This window comes from Delphinapterus leucas, chromosome 11 (genome assembly GCF_059928025.1).
Source record: "Delphinapterus leucas isolate spDelLeu-1000000601 "Yukka" chromosome 11, BTC_Dleu_Yukka2, whole genome shotgun sequence".
NCBI lineage: Eukaryota > Metazoa > Chordata > Mammalia > Artiodactyla > Monodontidae > Delphinapterus > Delphinapterus leucas.
In genome coordinates this window covers 89852472-89876998 of record NC_143139.1, presented here as the reverse complement: position 1 = coordinate 89876998, position 24527 = coordinate 89852472, and positions in this window count along the sequence as shown.

The following is a 24527-nucleotide window of genomic DNA, read 5'->3' as shown; positions in this document are numbered from 1 at the left end:
GTGACAAATACTGAGAAAGGCTAAAGAAGGCACCAGAGATAGACAGAGGAGAAGCCCTAGTAATTCCCTCATTTCCAGGAAACCTGAGAAGCTCTTGGTACTCACCAGTGGAACGAGGCAAGACAAGTGCTTTTGGTCAGAGGCTACCAGGTGCAGAGGCTACCAGGCACATACATCCTGCAAGGGTGAGTGTCTGAGTCAGCTCAGGCTGCCATAAAAAAATACCACAGACTGGGTGGTTTAAACAACGGATATTTATTTCTTATCTTTCTAGAGTCTGGGAAGTCCAAGATTAAGATGCTGACTGATTTGGTTCCTCCTGATGAGGACCCTTTTCCTAGCTTGCAAACAGCATCTTCTTGCTGTATCCTGTCCTGGCAGAGAGACCATGAGCTCTGGTCTCTCTTCCTCTTCTTGTAAAGACACTAATACCATCATGGGAGCCCCACCCCTATGACCTCATCTAAACTTAATTACCTCCCAAAGGCTCCATCTCCTTAATATCATCACATTGGGGTTAGGGCTTCAACACGTGAATTTGTGGGGGACACAAACATTTAGTTCATAATGAGAAAAATAGGCCTGCTCTTTTCATATCCCAACTTAGAATCCCAGCTCTGCCATTTATTGGCAAGAAACATAAATTCTCCAAGCCCCCAAGCCTCAGTTTCTCCCTCTATAAAATGGGCATATGAGCATTATGTTAGAGCACTAAGTGATATTTGAGTGCTCAGGAGATATCACTTTCTATCTCTTTCCCTTGGAAGAGAAAGCTCTCCAGCATTTGTCTCTGAGGGCTGAGACACTTTATACCGGTTAGGGTTATCAGTAAGTGTAAAATTAAGCTGGAAGAGTTTGGAGGACAAATGTGTGGATAAATAAGTATCGCAATATTCTCCCAGCACAGCTAATTAGAGAAGACAGAGGCCACTCCTCATGTAAACTCATGGAGTCTCAGGATCCATTCACTGTCCTCCTGAGTCCCAGCAATTATTTCAAAAATGCAAGAAAACAGTGATAGGTCAGTTAAGTGCAAATACCCCTCCACTACCAAAAAGTTGGATGTGAATAAAAACTGGACTCTGAATGCCAAAAATAGTCTATAATGACTTTTTGGTATTCTTAATGAAGATTTGTTCATTTAACACATTTTTGCTTAGAACTTCTATGTGTGGGATTTTAATGCTGGAGGCTAGAGAATCACCCTGACAATGGTGAATAACCCATGGCACCACGTCTTTGCTCACACTGTTCCCTCTACCTTGAATACGCTTCCTTCTAACCCCCTTGTCTGCCTGGCAAACTGATATTTCAAAACTCTGTTCACACATCATATTCTGCTTGATGCCTTCCCTGATCTTTCTGTGTGTAATATTCTCTCCTCTGTGTTCTCATGGTGTTTCTTCCTGGTTTCATTTTAACGCATCATATTAGGTTGCAATGGTTTATTACACAGGACTGTAAGCTCCTCCAAGGCAAGGAGAACACCTTAATATTTGTCGTTGTGAGATCTTGTGTGGATCCCAGTAAATGTAGGTGCTCAATAGATGAATGAACAAAAGAATGAAAAAAAAAGAAAAAGGTCTGTCCAGGAGAACTTAGGGTCTAATAGGGAAATAACATTGATTTCATCTAGATCCCACAAAAATAATGAATGGTAGGTTTTATTATGCCCATTTTACAGTTGAGGAAACCAAGTCTCACAGAGGCTAAACTACTTGCTTGAGGTCACATAGTGAACAACCAGCAGACTGGAGATTGAAACTGAAGCCAGTGTTGTTCCTACTGCTTCACAAACACAGTTAACTGTGACATAGTGGTCTAAGAATTCCTGTAGCTTCGGGTGGAATCCACATCCTGCAGGATTGAGGGTGTTGTAGAAGATTGTACGTTCTTCCAGGTCTGCAATAGATGCAAGAGGCTCAGAATGGAAACTGGGGAGGTAATGGCCTCTCACTGACCAGATATTAAAGCGAGACTCTGATGGGACTTGGGATTACCTGGTTGAAGTCAGACCATCAACCTCTGGATGGCACTTCTGCCAAATTCATCTTCTTCCTCACCCGAGGGGAGCAACCTGGGAGGGAATGTGAGACCATATTAAATCCAGAATATCCATTTGATAGAGTGGAAATGCCCTGATGTTTGATCCTATTTACTTGAGTAAGACTTTATAACCAGGCATCTCGAGTTTTAAATTACATGTCAGAGGTAATTTTGCTCTCTGGGTGTGAGATGAGAAGTTGTCCTTTCAGGGAAGCCAATATGAGCTTAGTGTTGGGTATCTCCCTGTCTCAAGAAAGGGGAAACTTCTTGGTTTCATTCATTCTGCAAACCTACACTGACCCTGTGCTGGACCCTGTGCAGGCACGGATGACATGGTTCCTGTTTTTAAAACGCTCAAAACACAACAATGTTAATAACCACTATTAGCCTACTCATTCCTTTAACAAATATTTGTTGATGCACCTACAGTGTGCAAAATACTGTGTCAGGCATGTGGAATCTATCAGTGAACAGGATAGACAAAACCTTGTTCTGCTGGAGTTTATATTCTAGCAGGGGAATAGTAAATAACAAACACAATAAATGAGTAAATTATGTAATGTGTTAGAATGTGATACATGCTAAAGAAAATGGAAAAAAATAAAGAACAGCATTAAAGGGATTGAGAGGGCTAAGGATGAGAGAGAGGGTTGCAATTGCAAATAGGGTAGTGGATTAGATATTTTTTAGGAAGTAGTGTGGGATGGAAAACATGAAGGAGAGAAAGAAGCATGTAACTATCTGGGGAAAGCATGTGTGAGGATTAATTAATTCCAGTGAGCCACTCGGAAAATGGTCTGATGCACATAATAAGCACTTGATTAACATTTGTAATTATTATGGTGTAAAAATATTAGCTCTTCAGGGTGCCTTCAAGATGGTAGAGGAGTAAGATGTGGAGATCACCTTCTTCCCCACAAATACATCAAAACTATATCTACATGTGGAACAACTCCTACAGAACACCTACTGAACGCTGGCAGAAGACCTCAGACTTCCCAAAAGCTTTGCTTTGCCATTTGTCCTAGGGTTCTGACTGTCAATTTTTTTCTTTCTTTTTTTTCTAAGTATAGTTTTTAGTGCTTGTTATCATTGGTGGATTTGTTTTTTGGTTTGGTTGCTCTATTCTTTCTTTCTCTTTTTTTTAAAATTATTTTTAATAATTTTTTTCTATTTTAATAACTTTCTTTTGTTTTCCTTGCTTCTTTCTTTCCTCCTTCCTTTCTTTCTTTCTTTCTATCTTTTTCTCCCTTTTTTCTGAGCCGTGTGGCTGACAGGGTCTTGGTACTCTGGCCAGGTGTCAGGCCTGAGCCACTGAGGTGGGAGAGCCAAGTTCAGGACATTGGTCCCCCAGAGACCTCCCATCCCCATGTAATATCAAATGGTGAAAGCTCTCCCAGAGATCTCCATCTCAATGCTAAGACCCAGCTCCACTCAACGACCAGCAAGCTACAGTACTGGACACCCTAAGCCAAACAACTAGCAAGACAGGGACACAACCCCACCCATTAGTAGAGAGGCTGCCTAAAATCATACTAAGTTCACAGACACCCCAAAACACACCACCAGATGTGGTCCTGCCCACCAGAAAGACAAGATCCAGCCTCATCCACCAGAACACAAGCACCAGTCCGCTCCACCAGGAAGCCTACACAACCCAGTGAACCAACCTTACCAATGGGAGAAGATACCAAAAACAATGGGAACTACAAACCTGCAGCTTGGGAAATGGAGATCCCAAACACAGTAAGTTAAGAAGAATGAGAAGACAGAGAAATACACAGCAGATGAAGGAGCAAGATAAAAACCCACCAGACCAAACAAATGAAGAGGAAATAGGCAGTCTACCTGAAAAAGAATTCAGAGTAATGATAGTAAAGATGATCCAAAATCTTGGAAATAGAATGGAGAAAATACAAGAAGCATTTAACAAGGACCTAGAAGAACTAAAGAGCAAACAAAAAATGATGAACAAAGCAATAAATGAAATTTAAAATTCTGTAGAAGGAATCAATAGCAAAATAACTGAGGCAGAAGAATGGATAAGTGACCTGGAAGATAAAATAGTGGAAATAACTACTGCAGAGCAGAATAAAGAAAAAAGAATGAAAAGACCTGAGGAGAATCTCAGAGACATCGGGTACAACATTAAATGTACCAACATTAGAATTAGAGGGGTCCCAGAAGAAGAAGAGGGAAAAAAAAGGACTGAGAAAATATTTGAAGAGATTATAGTTGAAAACTTCCATAATATGGGTAAGGAAATAGTCGATCAAGCCGAGGAAGCACAGAGAGTTCCATACAGGATAAATGCAAGGAGAAACATGTCAAGACACATATTAATCATACTATCAAAAATTAACTACAAAGCAAAAATATTAAAAGCAGCAAGGGAAAAGCAATTAACATACAAGGGAATCCCCATGAGGTTAACAGTTGATCTTTCAGCAGAAACTCTGCAAGCCAGAAGGGAGTGGCAAGACATATTTAAAGTGATGAAAGGGAAAAATCTACAACTAAGATTACCAGAAAGGATCTCATTCAGATTTGACAGAGAATTAAAGCATTTACAGACAAGCAAAAGCTAAGAGAATTCAGCACCACCAAACCAGCTCTACAACAAATGCTAAAGGAACTTCTCTAGGCAGGAAACAAAGGAAAAGACTTACAATAACAAACCCAAAACAATTGAGAAAATAGTAATAGGAACATATATATCGATAACTACCATAAATGTAGATGGATTAAATGCTCCAACCAAAAGACATAGACTGGCTGAATGGATACAAAAACAAGACTCGTACATATGCTGTCTACAAGAGACCCACTTCATACCTAGGGACACATACAGACTGAAAGTAAGGGGATGGAAAAAGATATTCCATGCAAATGGAAATCAAAAGAAACCTGGAGTAGCAATTCTCATATCAGACAAATAAAGAATGTTACAAGAGGCAAAGAGGGACACTACATAATGATCAAGGGATCAATCCAAGAAGAAGATATAATAATTGTAAATATTTATGCACCTAACATAGGAGCACCTCAATACATAAGGCAAATGCTAACAGCCATAAAAGGGAAAATCAACAGGAACACAATAATAGTAGGGGACTTTAACACCCCACTTTCACCAATGGTTCGATCATCCAAAATAAAAACAAATAAGGAAACAAAAGCTTTAAATGATACATTAAGCAAGATGGACTTAATTGATATTTATAGGACGTTCCATCCGAAAACAGCAGATTACACTTTCTTCTCAAGTGCCCATGGAACATTCTCCAGGATAGATCATATCTTGGGTCACAAATCAAGCCTTGGCAAATTTAAGAAAATTGAAATCGTATCAGGTATCTTTTCTGATCAAGACACTATGAGACTAGATATCAATTACAGGAAAAAATCTGTGAACAATACAAACACATGGAGGCTAAACAATTCACTACTAAATAACCAAGAGATCACTGAAGAAGTCAAAGAGGAAATAAAAAAATACTTAGAAACAAATGACAATGAAAACACAACGACCCAAAACTCATGGAATGCAGCAAAAGCAGTTCTAAGAGGGAAGTTTATAGCAATACAAACCTACCACAAGAAACAAGCAAAATCTCAAATAAGAAATTTAACTTTACATCTAAAGCAATTAGAGAAAGAAGAACAAAAAAATCCCAAAGTTAGCTGAAGGAAAGAAATCATAAAGATCAGATCAGAAATAAATGAAAAAGAAATGAAGGAAACGATAGCAAAGGTCAATGAAACTAAAAGCTGGTTTTTTGAGAAGATAAACAAAATTGATAAACCATTAGCCAGACTCATCAAGAAAAAAAGGGAGAAGATTCAAATCAATAGAATTAAAAATGGAAAAGGATAAGTAACAACTGACACTGCAGAAACACAAAGGATCATGAGAGATTACTACAAGCAACTATATGCCAATAAAATGGACAACCTGGAAGAAATGGACAAATTGTTAGAAAAGGACAACCTTCTGAGACTGAACCAGGAAGAAATAGAAAATATAAACAGACCAATCACAGGCACTGAAATTCAGGCTGTGATTAAAAATCTTCCAACAAACAAAAGCCCAGCAACAGATGGCTTCGCAGGCGAATTCTATCAAACATTTAGAGAAGAGCTTACACCTATCCTTCTCAAACTCTTCCAAAATATAGCAGAGGGAGGAACACTCCCAAACTCGTTCTATGAGGCCGCCATCACCCTGATACCAAAACCAGACAAAGATGCCACAAAAAAAGAAAACTACAGGCCAATATCACTGATGATTATACATGTAAAAATCCTCAACAAAATACTAGTAAACAGAATCCAACAGCACATTAAAAGGATCAGACACCATGATCAAGTGGGGTTTATCCCAGGAATGTAAGGATTCTTCAATATACACAAATCAATCAATGTGATACACCATACTAACAAACTGAAGGAGAAAAACCGTATGATCATCTCAATAGATGCAGAAAAAGCTTTGACAAAATTCAACATTATTTATGATTTATGATAAAAACCCTCCAGAAAGTAGGCAGAGAGGGAACTTACCTCAACATAATAAAGGCCATATATGACAAACCCACAGCCAATATCATTCTCAATGCTGATAAACTGAAACCATTTCCACTAAGATCAGGAACAAGACACCATTACTTTGTTATATATGAGTCTTAGCACTTGAAACTTATAGGAAACAAGTTCAGATATACAGGGAGAAAGGGAACCTGAGTGATTGGGCATGAGGAATGGTGGGAGGATGAAGCATATTCCTCCTGGGGGTGTTGACCAGACTTATAGATGAACTAAGATAGCTGCTAATGTTGCAAGTCGGGGAAAGCAACAACAAAACGTCAGTGGCAGGTTCCTGGCTGGCTCAGAGCCATGACCACCGTATGTGCTCTAGTGACTTCCAAATCTGTACTGCCAGGCTGGACCTTTCTTGCGTTTTAGACCCAATTGGCTGCTAGAAGCCTCTGCTTGATGTCTTGTGGGCAACTCAAACTCAACATGTCCAAAGTTACATTTACCTTATCATCTTGCTTCCATGACAAATTGGATTCTTTTCCATTATTCCTGTAAGTAGTGGACCCAGCTATCTGGTTGCCTGTACCAGAAAGCAGGGCATCATCCTTGGCCAGTCCTCCTCTCTCAGCCCTAACTACCCCTAATTCAAATCTTATCACCAAATCTTATCATTGCCACCCTCTATATCTCATCAAATCATCCCTTTCTTCCAACCTGGCTGCCATGATCAAGTCTAGGCCACCATTTAGAATATTGTGACAGGTCTCTAACTGGCTTCCTGCCTTTGTACTTGATTTCTCCAATCCATTCTCTTCTCTGAAGAACTGGAGTGATCTTTGGAAAATTCAGTTCTGATCATTGCTATCCTGCTTAAATCCCTGCAGTTACTCTCCATTGCCTTCAGGGTAAAGCTCTAACCTCTGGACAAAGGTACATTCTTTCATCTGCTCTTCCACTTGCACTACATTTGGGTAACTTTTACTTACCTTTTCTTCTCAGGCATACATAATTTTTCTTCAGAAAGCATTCCTTATTCCCTGTCCAAAATCTGGACTAAAATCCCCTCTATATGCTCTCCAAGTGTTCTGTTCTTCTCCTTGAGAGCATTTATCTCATTACATTGTAATTTCTGTTTATTTGTCCATCTCTTCACTCAATTGTAAGTGACATGAAGGCAGGGAATCAAAGTCTGTTTCCTCCTCTCTTCCCAGTGCCTAGAACAGTTCCTGGGACCTGAAGGTCCTAAGAAAAATCACTGACTGGGGATGAATGAATAGTTGGATGGAATGAGCTATATATGGATGGATGAATGATGAATGCAGGGGTAATACTCAAAACAAACCTATAAGATGTGGGCACTTACTAATGTGGGCACATTCTAACCACTTACATAGTTAGAATGGATGCTAACTATGAAAACAATACAACCTAAATCATATGTATTTACTGAATGTCAACCCAAGATGATTGGATGAATGTAGCAGAGCCCTGAGGGAAAATTGAAAATATTGAGAAATGAGGTCAGAGGGATAAATGTCCTTTGGGGTCCTTCAGAGACTTGGAAAAGACGTCTTGATGTATACATCTTAGCTATGATATTCGACTAAGAATTCTTATCCTGGGGTCTATGAATATTGTTTAGGGTGTCCACAAGCCCAATGCAATTTCAGGCAGCTTTTCCAATAAGCTTGTGTATTTTTATGGCATGTGGTTCCATAGCTTTCATTAGGTTTCCAGAGGGGCCTATGACCTAGAAAAAGGTTAAGACCACTGCTTTAAAGACACCAGACCATCAAAAGCTAACAGTGCCCTGTCTTTGATGCATTGCCCACCATGGTGGCTTTGAAGCTGAAAAGGCCATTCTCAAAGGTTTTCATGTTAAAGCAGGGGGCCCAAGCATTCTCTGATGACGAGCTTTTTTAACTTCTCTGAAGCCTTCTGAAAATGGGCCTAGCAGGTGTAGTAGTGAGGTGGTGGCTGGTTCTAAGAGTGCAAGTCAGCAAGGGATGGTGTGGGCAAGTGCAATGGCACCAGTGGCCATGGTCTATTCCCTACTGGGGATCCCAGTGGGTTCCAGAGGAGGGGGAAGAATGTAATTGTTGCATTCAGCTGGGAGATCAATTCTGTTAAACTTTGAATTCATCTGGAGATTCTACACACAGCTTTAGGAAAGATCTTCCAGGGAGCCCCAGCTCTAGTCTAGAGCAAACACGAAAATGTGGCAGATGTTGAAAACTGGATTCTGTTAAGCCAGTTGACAAGGGCCCTCACAGAACAGCATTGATGGTTGGATGGGCTTGTTAGAGGCAAGTGGGTAGTTTGGGGAGGAAAAGGTGCCGTTTCTGCTACTGACATTGTAGGTTGCAAACGCTGCCATAATATTTATCCTCAGCCTTCTTCTAGAAGGGTGTGATATGACTGATAGATAGATAGATAGATAGGTATCTAGGTAGATAGATAGATTTTGGACCAGAGCTAGGCATATATTCATATATGTGTTTTTTCAAAGAATTGCAAAGCTAATTATTGTTTTATAAATACACTCATTTGTATACAGTTTTAAATGAAATCTTACTTGCATAGTTCAACTATGACATCGGGGTCCTTGAAATATCCAGTCTGGAAAGGCCAGATCAGCCCTGAACAGAATAAGGTTCAGCCTTCCTTGACTCCAAGGCAGATGCCTGAGCTTCTCCAGACACTGTTGTATGCCATTCACATGCTTTCTAGGATGATTCATTCAATCATTGATGTACATGCTAACACACATACACGGGAAATTATTTCCTGTTAATTTTTCTTTGGAACAATAACCCTTTGCCTGTGAGGACCCAAGATGGAAGTTTCCAAGCAAATCAAGTTCTGCTCCTTTAAGAAATGATATTAGGCTCCTGTCTGGCTAGCTGGAGAGAGGGGAGGCACAGGCTGTGCTACTGGGATGTGTCGTCTGCGACTACAATATGTGGCAGCCAAGGTCCCTTCTGAAATCAGGGGGCCACAGACTTCAATTAAACTTTCTTGACTGAACCTGGCTCTGGCTAATGAAGCAATGAACTCTCTGGCATGAGCAGCCTTTCCCAGTGTGGTCAGGTGATCAAGCATCCCATAGAGCTCAGATTTGCCACCCCTCCCTCCATTTCACAATGAATCAACATTGTGAAACATATACTACCCAAAGCAATCTACAGATTCAATGCAATCCCCACCAAACGAACAATGGCATTTTTCACAGAACTAGAACAAAAAATTTCACAATTTGTATGGAAACACAAAAGACCCCGAATAGCCAAAGCAATCTTGAGAAAGAAAAACAGAACTGGAGGAATCAGGTTCCCAGACTTCAGACTATACTACAAAGCTACAGTAATCAAGCCAGTATAGTACTGGCACAAAAACAGAAATATAGATCAATGGAACAGGATAGAAAGCCCAGAGATAAACCCACGCACATATGGTCACCTTATTTTTGATAATGGAGGCAAGAATATACAATGGAGAAAAGACAGCCTCTTCAATAAGTGGTGCTGGGAAAACTGGACAGCTACATGTAAAAGAATGAAATTAGAACACTCCCTAACACCATACACAAAAATAAACTCAAAATGGATTAAAGACCTAAATGTAAGACCGGACACTATAAAACTCTTAGAGGAAAACATAGGCAGAACACTCTATGATGTACATCACAGCAATATCCTTTTTGACCCATCTACTAGAGAAATGGAAATAAAAGCAAAAATAAACAAATGGGACCTAATGAAACTTTAAAGCTTTTGCACAGCAAAGGAAACCATAAACAAGACAAAAAGGCAACCATCAGAATGGGAGAAAATATTTGCAAAGGAAACAACTGACAAAGGATAAATCTCCAAAATATACAAGCAGCTCAATATCAAAAAAACAAACAACCCAATCCAAAAATGGGCAGAAGACCTAAATAGACATTTCTCCAAAGAAGATATACAGATTGCCAACAAACACATGAAAGAATGCTCAACATCACCAATCATTAGAGAAATGCAAATCAAAACTACAATGAGGTATCACCTCACACCAGTCAGAATGGCCATCATCAAAAAATCTACAAACAATAAATGCTGGAGAGGGTGTGGAGAAGAGGGAACCCTCTTGCACTGTTGGTGGGAATGTAAATTGATATAGCCACTATGGAGAACAGTGTGGAGTTTCCTTAAAAAACTAAAACGAGAACTACCATACGACCCAGGAATCCCATTACTGGGCATATACCCTGAGAAAACCATAATTCAAAAACAGTCATGTACCACAATGTTCATTGCAACGCTATTTACAATAGCCAGGACATGGAAGCAAACTAAGTGTCCATAGACAGATGGATGGATAAAGAAGATGTGGCACATATATAGAATTGAATATTACTCAGCCATAAAAAGAAGAAACTGAGTTAATTGTAATGAGGTGGATGGACCTAGAGTCTGTCATACAGAGTGAAGTAAGTCAGATAGAGAAAAACAAATACTGTATGCTAACACATACATATGGAATCCAGAAGAAAAAAAAAGTGGTTCTGAAGAACCTAGTGGCAGTACAGGAATAAAGACGCAGACATAGAGAGAGGCCTTGACAACACAGGGAGTGGGAAGGGTAAGCTGGGACGAAGTGAGAGAGTGACATTGACATATATACACTACCAAATGTAAAATAGCTAGTGGGAAACAGCTGCATAGCACAAGGGAGATCAGCTCGGTGCTTTGTGACCACCTAGAGGGGTGGGATAGGGAGGGAGACGCAAGAGGGAGGGGATATGGGGATATATGTATACGTATAGCTGATTCACTTTGTTATATAGCAGAAACTAACACAACATTGTAAAGCAAGTATACTCCAATAAAGCTGTTAAAAAATAATAAAATAAAGATGTTGTGTACCAATCCTCCCCCCCAAAAAAAGCACTATACCCCAATAAAAATAAATAAATAAATAAAAATAAATAAAATAAAAAGATATGATACAAATCAACTTACAAAACAGAAACAGGCTCACAGACTTAGAGAACGAACTTGTGGCTACCCGGGGAGAAGCGTGGAGATAAGGGTTAGTTAGGGAGTTTGGGATTGACATGCACACACTACTATACTTAAAGTGGATAACCAACTAGGACCCACTGTATAGCACAGGGAACTCTGCCCAATATTATGTAACAACGTAAATGGGAAAAGAATTTGAAAAAGAATAGATACATGTATATGTATAACCGAATCACTTTGCTGTACACCTGAAACTAACACAACACTGTAAATCAACTATACTCCGATATAAAGTAAAAAGTTAAAAAAATAAATGTCCCACCTTGTCCAAGATTTGACAAGAATCCCTGATGCCTGCCTGGGAGCTTGTTGACTTATAAAGGGTGAGAGAGAAGAATGAGAAGTCTTGAGGTTCTGAAAAGAAGCTGTACCAGGGGGGCACCAGGGGGGCAAAAGTGTGTGGGAGAGGGTTCTGGGCCCCAGACCCGAGCTTCGCCTGCTGTGCCCTCTGCAGACTCAGGGGAGGGGCTTTTAAGTAGATCTCAGGTTCTCCTACTGCTGATGCAGGGACCTGGAGGGGCATGAAGGACACACTGGGTTTAGTAAGGAAAGCTAGGAAAGGATGCCAAAGAACTACAGCGCGGGTACACTTTATTTACAAGCAAGCATCAGTGTTAGCAAACCTATAGTCTAGCAGTCAAAAATCTGTGCACCAGTATCTCCCAACAGCGTGCCATGTATTATGATTTTGTCTTTTACATAGAAACTGATCGATTGCATTTCCCAACAGACCAACAGTAAGGCACTTCCATTGAATGGAGCACGGGACAGCTGGGCATTCCTCTCCAGCACTCAGGTGACTTGGGAATGTCAGTGAAAATCTCCCAAACTGCTGCCTTATCTCTGACATGCAAATGACATATATGAGTGGTTACAAGTATCAGGGGTTCAGGGTGGGGCCTTCACTATGCTACAATGATCTCCTCTCTTCAGGGGAGGAATGTACACAGGGAGAAAGAACCAAGTAAGAACCAGGGAACTGTTTTTATGGAGAGCTTGCCCACCCAGGTGTGGGTGGCGTTAGAGAGCAAAGAGACACAGGTACCAGGATCAAGTGAGACATCCTACTTTGTGCCCATAATCTGAATCTAGAGAAGGTAAATGCTTTCCTAAGCCTACTTTTAAACTGAGAACCTCTTCCTTATCACCAGGTAAATTTGACTTTCAAAAACATGCTTCAGAAAGGTGGAGGTGAAATCATAAATGTAACCAGTGGCTAGTAGTGTAATTATAGCCATTTGATGAGGGCAAGAGGTCTGAGACACTCAATTTATTTTGGGGAACATGTTGAAGAACAGTAGGACGCACCTGGGTTTCTAATACAGTCGATCTTTGTTTCTGTTGGTTTATCTTTAGCAAGAGGCATACAGAGCTTTCAGAGCAGTGTGTTGTAGGAAAATGCACAAGAGTTGGAGTCAGAAGGCACAGCTTTTTTTTTTTTTTAACATCTTTATTGGAGTATAGTTGCTTTACAATGGTGTGTTAGTTTCTGCTATATAACAAAGTGACTCAGCTATACATATACATATATCCCCATATCTCCTCCCTCTTGTGTTTCCCTCCCACTCTCCCTATCTGACCCCTCTAGGTGGTCACAAAGCACTGAGCTGATCTCCCTGTGCTATGGGGCTGCTTCCCACTAGCTATCTATTTTACATTTGGTAGTGTGTATATGTCCATGCCACTCTCTCACCTTGTCCCAGCTTACCCTTCCCCCACCCTTGTCCTCAACTTCATTCTCTAGTAGGTCTGCGTCTTTATTCCCATCCAGCCCCTAGGCTCTTCATGACCTTTTTTTTTTTTTTTTAGATTCCATATATATGTGTTAGCATACAGTATTTGTTTTTCTCTTTCTGACTTACTTCATTCTGTATGACAGACTCTTAAGTCCATAAAAAGAAGGCACAGCTTTTGGGCTCATCAACTCTGCCATCCGAGGAACTCTCTGTGCTTTAGTTAGCATATCTGTGACATGAATGTAGTAACACCAGCTTCACCAGATTGCAGCCAGGGTCAATACAGAGCTTCTCTCTGAAGCCCAGGATATCAGAAATAGGGTGTTCAACTATTATATATAAAACAGATAACCAACAAGGGCCTACTATATAATACAGGGTATTATATTCAATATTTTATAATAACTGACAGAATAATCTGAAAATATATATATATGTACAATTGAATCACTTTGCCGTACACCTAAAACTAACAGAATATTGTAAATAAGTATATTTCAATAAAAAAGAAAAAAAAAGAAATAGGGTGTTCAATAAAGTTACTTGCAACTGAACTAAAAAAAGTTTCAATCGAACTAGAAGTCTTTTTTCTAGCCTCCACTTTCTTCATTTAGAAATAAGAAGACTGGCCAACTTAGGTGTCTTTCATTTCTGTTATTTTATGTTATGATTGTAGTTAAGAAGTCCAGGTAAAAAGACTGATGTAGCCAATGATAAAACAGAGTTCATAATAAAAAATATCTTGATCAAATGAAAATATCATAAACAATTGAGCAACATTTAAAAAGAGAACCAGAACTCATGTTCAGGGGATCCAAAAGTAAGCTTCCTTCTGACCCAGGAGACCAATCTGGAATACACAGCTCTGAGTAATTCTCAAACTGGTCCATGAGTTCACAGGCAGAGGGTGTTCATCAGAGGGTTCTCTGCAGTATCTGGGAGATGGACATTCACCACTGGAGGGAATGGCTCAGTGAAAATGATTAGATACCAGCTGTAGAATACGGGTTAGCCGTAGTTAGAAACAGTCAACTAGTTATATACACAGCTACAAGAACGGATCTTAAAACTACAGTGCTGCGTTAAAAAGGTAAGGAACAGAATGAATGTGGTGCAATAACCATTGCCGTGAGTTCAAGACAGCTCCTAAAACAAAACTGCATACTTACAAGGTAAATTCAAGAAGAGCTAACAAATGCATCAGCGTGGCTGTTCAGGAGGGTGGGCAAAGTGAGCTGGGAGTGGAAATTTTAAAAAAGGATACATGAATCAATATAAAGGAAAAACCACATTAAGAACGACAAAAGCAAAGCTAAGAGCTTTGCCCACACTCAGTGACCCACACTGAGGCTGTTATGTCTGTGTTCTGGTGAGATTCAGAACGTGCAGAGAGAACGGGAAGCAGGTCCTAATTAGGGGCTTAATCAGAATGAAGTGATGGTCAGTTTAGGTTTTGTGTGAAGAACATCTAGGTAGAAAACAAGAAGACTTGGATCGCTGTCATGGTGCTGGGCATTTTTTGCGTGCCTCTCCTGATCCGTTCCCCACCCTTCTCCACCTGCTGTGAGCCCGGAGGCTGACTTCTGTGAACAGCATCCACCTGGCTCCCTTGCCCCTTGGCTTCCTGATGGTCTTGGCCAATGGGAGAAGCTGGCAGGAGACGAGCAGTTTGGAAGGGAGAGAGATTGGGGTCTTAATTTCCCTGGATTCCTACCCAGTAAGCCTGAGTCCTTGTGCATCTCACCTGAAAGTCACAGCTCTTAACGGGTCAGATATCTCCTACAGCTTCAGTTCTTGCCAGTTCTGGTAACTATTCCCATCCCTTGCCCCTTCTAGACCTAGGAGTGGTTATAGCGCCCCGCTGTGTGTGGTCCAGGTGCTTCACCCTCCTTTGTTGTTGCTCCTTACCTCTGTCCATGCATTTGTAAATAGTTCCTTCCTTAAACACTTAGCCAGGACTCTGGCTTATACAGTGATTGTACCAGAACTAGTTAAACAGGATTAAGGGATTGGATTGCTCACATATCGAATAGCCTCCTTGCTGGGAAAAACTAGATGCTGGTAATCTGTGGCATGTGTTGGTGTCAATTACTTAAATTATTGCTGATGGTAGCATGGGAGAGTGCTGGTGGAGGCCAAGACTTTGGGAGATCAAAGAATTGAGATACTTAGTTACTATGGCAACGGTAGAGATTTCAGAGATGTCATGTGGGCAGGTTGCATCTGGTGGTGCTGTAGAATACATACAGAGAAAAGGACAAATGACAAATTGTAAGACTTGACTATACTTGAGAGGACGCAGGGGCAAAATAAGAAAGCCCCTATGGTCATTTTGAATGAGTCTTTAATGCCCAGTAATAGCTGCTGAGGGTCAAGCTCAGGACCTGATTGTAAGGGCTGTGGAGTTGCAGAGCCAACGGCTGGTGTTTCTGATGGTAAAGCAAAAGGCTGGAGGATAGAGAAAGACCCTGAAACATGGGATGGGGATTTTTCAGGTGCACAGCAAAGAAACTCAGCCATGCATAAACATGTATTCATTCTCCCCCAAACTGGATGGGGATTTTGGATGGACATAGCTGCAACTGACAACACCCCTTGAACACTCCTTGTTGTTCCTGTGTGAGGGGAAGACTTCCCATACATAAGTTCCTTTCATTAACTTCACCCAGACAACTGTTGAATTCTCAGGACTTACCTACTATCGCTTTGCCTCCAGGCTCCTAATGACAGTCAGAATCCTGTTCAGACAGACAGAGAAGTAGAAGACCTGCTCCAAAAGGAGCTAACCTATTGCTTTAGTTTCGTTTAGGGTGACTAACAATCCACCCTGAAACTTAGTGACTTTAACTAACCACTACACATTATCTCTCATGACACTATAGATTGGTTAGGGCTCAAACAGGCAGTTCTTTGGCTGGGACCTTAGTTTGATGGGGAACATTCAAGATAGTTTGGGACCTTCCTCCACATGACCTTTGTCTCCAGCAGTAGGGGTCTTCTTATATGATAAGTGGCTTTGAAGAGGGAGTGGTCTGAGGTGAAGGCAGAAGTTGCATATTTCTTCAGGTCTAGCCTTGGACCTTAAGAAAGTAAGTATATAATATTACTTCCACCATATTCTGATGTCCAAAACAGATCACAGGGTCAGCTAATATTCAAGGGGAGGAATGACCATTTTCCCCATTTATGGGAAGGATTGTATTATGGGCTGAAGTGTGTCCCTCCCAAATTTATATGTTGGAGTCCTAAACCCTAGTCCCCCGGTTATGACTGTATTTGGGGATAGGGTCATTTAAGAGGTAATTAAGGTTAAATGACATCACTAAGGTGGGTCCTAATTGAATATGACTGGTGTTCTTACAAGAAAAAGAGAGTAGGACACAGACTTGCACAGAGGGAGGACCATATGAAGACTTAGGGAGAAAATGGCCATCTACAAGCCAAAGAGAGGCCTTATGAGAAATCAACCCTGTCAGTATCTGTATCTTGGGCTTCCACCCTCAAGAACTCCAAGGAAATAAATTTCTATTGTTTAAGCCACCCTGTGGAACTTCTGTATGGCAGTCCTAGAGCAAACTAATACAAATAACAAAGTATTTTCAGCCATCTTTACCAGATCTCTAAACTGCTAGATTCAGAGTGTCTTGTTGACATTTATCAACAGAAGTCTAGAGATGATGGGAGTTGATTCTAAGAGTAATAGATCAAGTAAGAAATCACAATATATGATGAAATCAGAACGAATTTGTCAATGGGGAACCTTCATCTAAGATTTGAGATTTAATGTATTGATGTAAACAGCTGGGAATGGCATTAGATTGGGTTACTATTACTAGATTGGGTAACTGAAGCCTCCATTTAATAGCACCCTATAGTCAAAGAGATATGAATGCTAGAACTTTCCTGGCAAAGAGGAGGGAGTTCTCGAAGAGTTCTGTGCTGACTGTGCTGTGTGGATCCACGATGATGGTGGGAGATGCTGCAATAAAATTGAGCTCACAAAAGTCAGTGGGAATAATGGGATCCAGGAGTTGTAGAGGCCTGTGGGGTTACTTAATTGTCAGAGATAAGTGAGTGCAATTACAAAATTAAGCCCCAGGGAGAGAGTGGCAGTCGGAGTGTTTTGACTCACAGGAAGCCGTGGTGATGGCTAATGGATCAATGGGTGCCTGGTAATGAAATAGATGTGCAGCCTGCTAAGATGATGCTTGACTCACAAGTGGAAAAACTAGCTTTTGTGCATATACCAATCTGCCTCAGGTTGCCATAGTGAGGATTCACGATCTTATTTCCAGTTCTCAGGTCCAGGATAGCTCATCTATCTACAGCTCATCCATTGATGGGGAGGTCAGGTCCCCTTGAAAAAAGACTCTTGGGAAGCTTACTTAATGAATCTTTCCCCAGGTTCCTCAGAGGGACCTGTTACCATTTCCTAGGGTGAAAGTGAACTAGGGAATGGGAAGTATCTGGACCTCCCAGAAATGACAAGGTATTGGCTCTAAGCTGATGCCTATTCCTCAGAGACATGACATAAGATAATGTGGTCCCATCATTCAGAGTGGAGGCTTATGGAAGTCAGGTGATGAATTAAGTATTGGCATGAGTCTAACTCACAAGGGACTAAGGACCTGCGAACCCATACTGGGGTTATATTCCCAGACTACAAATGTATATTGGTGTGGCAGGTAGATTTCTGTGAATGACTCCCAATGACTCTCACCCCTTGTGTAACATCCTATTCCTTGAATGTGTGTGGAACCTGTGAATACGACGACCTGTCACTCCTGTGATTATGTTACATTATATGTCAAGAGGGACATCATCTGAACGGGCCTCATCTAATCACGTGAGCCCTTTGAAAGCAGAGTTTTATTCCAGCAAAGTAAAGGAAAAAGTGGCAGAAGAGGAAGTCAGAGATTCGAGGCACAGAGGGGTTTTGAGGTGCCATTGTTGGTTGCAGAGATGAAGGGGGCCACATGCCAGGGAACGCAGGGGGTCTTTAGAAATTGTGAGCAGTCCGCAGCTGGCAACCAGCAAGGAAATGAAGACCTCGACCCTCCAATTGCAAAGAACAGAACTCTGCCAACAATCTGAACGAGTTTGGAAGCAGATTCTTCTCCTGAGCTTCCAGATAAGAGTCCAGCTCAGCCAATACCTTGATTCTGAACTTGTGAGACCTCAAGCAGAGAACCCAGTCTAGTCCACCCAGAATTCTCATCTTCAGAACTGCAAGATAATAAAAAGGTATTTTTTAAAGCAACTAAATTTATGGTCATTGGTTACTCAGCACAGAGAATTAGAAATACCATTGGGAGTAGACATACTTAGTAACTGGCAGAATCCTTATGATTCACTGACCCATTAGGTGAGGAACAGTTTGATATTTGATAGGAAGGAATTGTCCACATTTCTTCCAGAAGAAGAAGCGACACTGTATCTCTGGCGGCAACTGTGGACATAAACGCCACGGTAAAACACCTGAAAGAGTCAGGAGTGATGATTCCCTGTTTAACTTGCCTCTTTGTTCAGTGCAGAATCCAGATAGCTTGAGAATGACTGGATAATCACAATACAATCAGGCAGTGATGCCAATTGCAGTGGTAGTTCAAGATGAGAGATGTTAAGTATAATAAATCAAGTCTCTGTCATCTAGTATACAGCTGTCGATAAGGCAAACGTTTTATTATTTTTTCCCCAATATCTGTTGATAAAGGTAATCAGAAGTAATTTGCCTTCATGAGGGCAGGACATGAGTCCATTCTCTTAACACAGGGTTATGTCAGGACTATGTCAGCTCACCTGCTCATTGTTTCAATATTGTCAGGAGGGAACTCGATGATCTTGATATCCTGTAGAATGTCATGCTAGTCTACTACATGAAAGGCATGATGCTAATTGGACTAACAATTTATATACTGTATGAGACATATGCAATGCTAGAGGATGAGAGAAAAACTGAAAATTCAGGAGCCTGATATATTGGTAAAGTTTCTAGGAATCTAGTGGTCTGGAAAAATTTCCCTTAAGAGTGAGATACAGGTACCCGCCTCTTCAAGGGAATGTGTGTGTGTGTGTGTGTGTGTGTGTAGATAGTGTAGTGTAAACCCTGACAGTTGGCTTTTGTTTTTGTAATTCATGCCTGACAAGTTTTGATTGCCCAGGCATCCACTTCAAAGAGGCGTCCACTTCAGCGAAGGCTATCTCAAATAAACACTTGCCAGCCACAAGACTAGATAAAGGGCAGAGCAGGACATGTGCTTACCAACACCCAGCTCCCCGACCACCCCCCCCCCCCACCACACCATAAGGCTCCTTTGTGTAGAGATCCTGGTTGATTTAGATAACTGGCCATTTAGGGTCCCCCCCCCCATTTTTCTTCCTTTTTCTTCCCATGCGTTAAATTTGCCAATAAAGAGTAAGCTTAGGAGACCTTAGATCCCCACACTTGACACCAATAAAAGCAGAACCCCAGGACCTGAGCTTGCATTCTCTCTCTACCTGTGACCTAGCTGTCTGCCCGCTGGTGTGCCTTGTATGCTCCAGGATCTATAGGTAATAAACTCTTTTTTCTTCAGAGTTTCCTAATAGTTATTGCTGAAGGGTGTCTTGCAATCATAATAAGAACCACAAAGGTCGGTCCACTCATAACACTGCTTTGGAAAGAGAAGGTGTCCCTGGGAAGCTCGTCAGGGCTCAGGTAACTGCCCCCAGGCATTTCTAACAGATAGCATTACCATCGATAGGCTAGGACCAGCACAAAACAGATGGATGGATGGTTAGATAGATAGACAGATATAGTTATTCTCAATATAAACTAAACTTCCCTGCTTGCAATGCTTTTTATGTATGTATGTCCGTATGTGGCCACGCATTGCAGCAGGCGGGATCTTAGTTCCCTGACCAGGGATCAAACCCATGCCCCCTGCAGTGGAAGCGCGGAGCTTAACCACTGGACTGGCAGGGAAGTCTCCTGCTTGCAATGCTTCTGCCAGCGCCACCAGTCGAGGACTTCTAAGTGTTTATTCTATTGCCATGTTATCCCATACTTTATGTCTCTGATATAGAAACTTATTTTATGGTGAAAGAAGTACATAGCTAGACTTACACTCATTGAGTCCCATTGCTGGGGAGAAGCTGGCCCGATAAACTGATGGAAAGCCCTGTGTGAAGTACTTACAGTGCCAGCTGGGAGGAAACACTCTGTGAGGTCAGAACTTACAGGGTGCAGTGCATGCCTTAAATCAGTGGCCCAGATATGGTTTTGCTTCCCTCCATAAAGGATTGGAAGTGAAAGTATACTGAAGGAGTTTTTGCTTCCTTTCCCAACAATCTTACCCTGAAAGTGTTTGGAGGTCCTTGTTCCCAAGGGAGGAATGCTTCTACCAGGAAACGCAGACAGAGTTCTGTTGGATTTGAATTTGAGAATTCCTCTAGTCATTTTTGGCTCCTTAATCTGCTGAACCAACAGGCAGAGGTGGTCACTGTAAAGACTGGATCCAGATTACCAGTGAGAATGTTGTCTGTTGCCTTTTCACTATAGTAGCCCACATTATATCACTTATTATATTATTAACCTATTGCCACATGATAAATTACATGAACTTTAGTGGCTTAAAACAACAGGCATTTACTCACTGAGCCTTATGCTTAGAGATCTCTCACAAGGCTGCAGTCAACTTATCTATCGGGGTTGCATCTCATCTGAAGGCTCAACTGGGAAAGGACCCACCTCCAAATTTACTCATGTGGTTGTCAGCAGAATTCAGTTTTGCAATAGCTATTGAACTGGGGCCCTTGGCTGTGGATTGGAAGCCACAGGGTCCCTGACAAGATGTTGGCATGCTTCTTCTCAGAGCACGTGTACAGGAGAGCAAGAGAAAGGCTGGAGTGGGGGATAGGGAGAGAGAGGGAAAGAGAAAAGGAGGTCAACTCCTTAATAACCTAATCTTGGGAGTAATATACCATTATTTTGGCCATAATCTATACAGTAGAATTAAGTCTCACCCACACCTGCACAATCAGGGGGAGGAGTTTACACAAGGATGTGAATACCAGAAGGCAGAGATCACAGGGGTCATTTTTGAAGGCTGCCTACCTCAAAGTACTTATTTTATGATAAAAGAATTGAAGCAATAGGCTTTCTTCCTTTGTGTCTCCCAGGAGGACTAAGTTGAAAACCAATCTGGGACCCAAGGAAATTCTCTGGGTCCCTCTTAGTACTTCCTCACCCAAGAGTCCTAGTCAATGGAAAATAGTTACAGTTCAGTAAAGAAAGATGATCGATGTCTAAGACCCTAAAGAAATGAGGGTGTGGTCATACCACCTGGTAAAGAAGAGGCAGGAGATGTTCTGTAGGTAGTAATTGTAACATGGTAGAAGGAAGCTATGGTCATCAATTCATGCCTTGTGACTACTTACAGAACTGTGAACTATAGCAGCTAAATTTTAGGGGAATTAATTTTTCCTTTGCCTTCTCCCTGCCCCCACTCCCCCTCACTACCTTATATAAAGAGCACTCTTGGTGTTACTATGTAAGGTTTAAGGTGGCAACATGACAGGATTGGAATTCTCAGATGATGGTAGAATAGCTGATGGAATTTTGTGTGTTCTGTCAAGGACATGAATTTTCCATCCAAAGCTACGAGTGAATGCAAAGGGACAAAGGAAGGTAGATTATACTGAATCTTCTTCATTTTCTCTCCCAGATCCACTGCCTACACTTTTCTATCACTCCTCTGTGCCCTGAGAGACTGACCTCTAAGGATTTTTGGATTCCTGTAGGATTCATTCAATGAGAGTCTTTGGCATAAGATTAGAGGGTGGCAGGGGAGAAAGCTTGAGTATTTATCATCTCCCTGTGTCCCTTTTGCTTCACAGTTTGGCAATGGATGCTTTCTTCTAATGAAAGTCACAGTTCCAACTGGAAAACCAGGTCCTGCTGGATCTATAGCTGTCATCAATTTTGGTAACAGCCTCTTCCCTTGCCCCTTCTTGTATAGGGGAGGTAAAAGATTTCCACTGTTGCTGGCCTCAGGGTGCTTCACTGTCCCTTGTGGGTTTCTCTTAACCCTCCCATCACTTTCATAAACAGTCCCTTCTTAAACTCCATTCCTTTTGCGCAAACCTTCTGTTTCATGTTAGGACCACAATCAATTCAGTTACAGTGATGCATTAGAAATTTTTCTGAATGGCGTTGTTTTCCTTTTCCATTCAGAAGATATATACGATTGAAGTTTATGCTCATGAATTATTCAGTACAGTTATGATAAAATTTGTTTTGTGTTTCACAAAGGATACTCCATAAACACTTACTGAATGAAATGTATGAGTTGTGACCTGAAATCTAACAAGAACATCCTTTTCATAAGGACAAAACTAAGGAACTTTCCAATATAACTGTCACTGCCAGAGTCTGAAAGGATTTATGTGACTGGCCAGAGTTCGTGGTGTTCTGAATTTTCCTTCAAAGGGGAACTGTCCAAAATTGGTCCTTTACAGAACTTATTTTGATAGAGAGAGGAGAGAGAGAGAACACTGGGGATGAGAATGCTCTCTGGTGAGGGGCTTTCAGGAAGGGGACGTGAAAAGACAGAGAATGCTCAACACAACTGTCTGCCAGTAACAAATGCTAAAGGCTGACCCTGAACTTCAGTTCCAGTCTTCCTCAAGCAGGGGAGTGCGTAGTGTGGCCGTCTGCTTGTTCCCTCGCGATCCACCGAGGCCTGGCCCTCCATGACTGGGAACTCCCCGTGGGTTACTTCACTCCCCTCCCCTCCCCCCACTTCCTGGTTGCCAAATGCAGGCTGATGCCACGCAGTGTCCATAACATCTCAGAGGGACTCATTCGGTTTGCAAAATGCCTCTATTTTATTTATTTAACAAATTTTTCATTTTTATACAATTTTTAGAGGTTACTTTCCATTTGCCTCTGACTATTTTTAAAAATGGCTTTACTTTCAGTTGACTTTAAAGTAACATTTTTTTGGGGGGGGGGGGCGGTACACGGGCCTCTAACTGTTGTGGCCTCTCCCGTTGCGGAGCACAGGCTCCGGACGCGCAGGCTCAGCGGCCATGGCTCACGGGCCCAGCCGCTCCGCGGCATGTGGGATCCTCCCGGACCGGGGCACGAACCCGTGTCCCCTGCATCGGCAGGCGGACTCTCAACCACTGTGCCACCAGGGAAGCCCAAAGCAACATATTTGGCTGACATGCTATCCTTGGCTTTGGGAAGCTGGCATGAGTTGGTCCAGTGAGGCACTTTTTGATCTAACTTTGCTCAGATGGGGAGAGCCATGGACCACAGTGAGTACCAGATTTATTGAGCCTCATCCCAAATCCTTAAGACTTTCACTTTGACTCTGGGAAAGTACCTGCCAAAATCTTGGTCTCAGAGTTTCCATATGTATATATGTTTCTTTCTTTTAATCTTTTCCAGAAAGATAGTCCCTTGAGTTCTTTGTTCATTTTCAGCTATCTTTGGCCTTCCTAAGATGTAGTGGTGTCTTTCTGATTGATACCTATGGAGGAACCATTTAAACTGACATTACTAGAGAATTTGTAGAATATGGAAAGAGTTTGTATTACAATGTTATATTAAAAAAGGACTTTACAGAGCTGTATAAATAGTATGATCACAACCCCTTAAAATATACTCAGGAAATATAACAGCAAACATGCCTTTGAGATGTGGAAAAATGAGTTAATTATAGATATTTAAAATAATTTTTATGATGACTGAATATTGCATGTATAGTGAAAATGTTAACTTATTTAAAATAGGTTCACCATTTGCAGTTGTAGAGTTTGTACACTGCTCATGGCACCTGGCTGAAGGGATCAGCTGGGGCTGAAATTTAGACCAAGCTTGGCTATAGTGTGGACGTCACCTGTCCAGGGTCCTCCCTCTTTTTAATCTATCTGCCCAGAGGAGGCATATTTTCTAATCCCCATGGAAGCTTTATAAAGAAGAGTGGAAGCTCATAATATAGAGCTCTTGAGTCAGCTGGTTATCCTCAAAATGGTGAGGTTGGGGTCCTAGGTGATTTCTCTAAATGGGACAATTGTGTTTTACGTGTTCCCCATCCTCTGACATCATTTAGAAGCCCAGAACGACTGTTGCATAATGTGCTTTGTTGGTTCC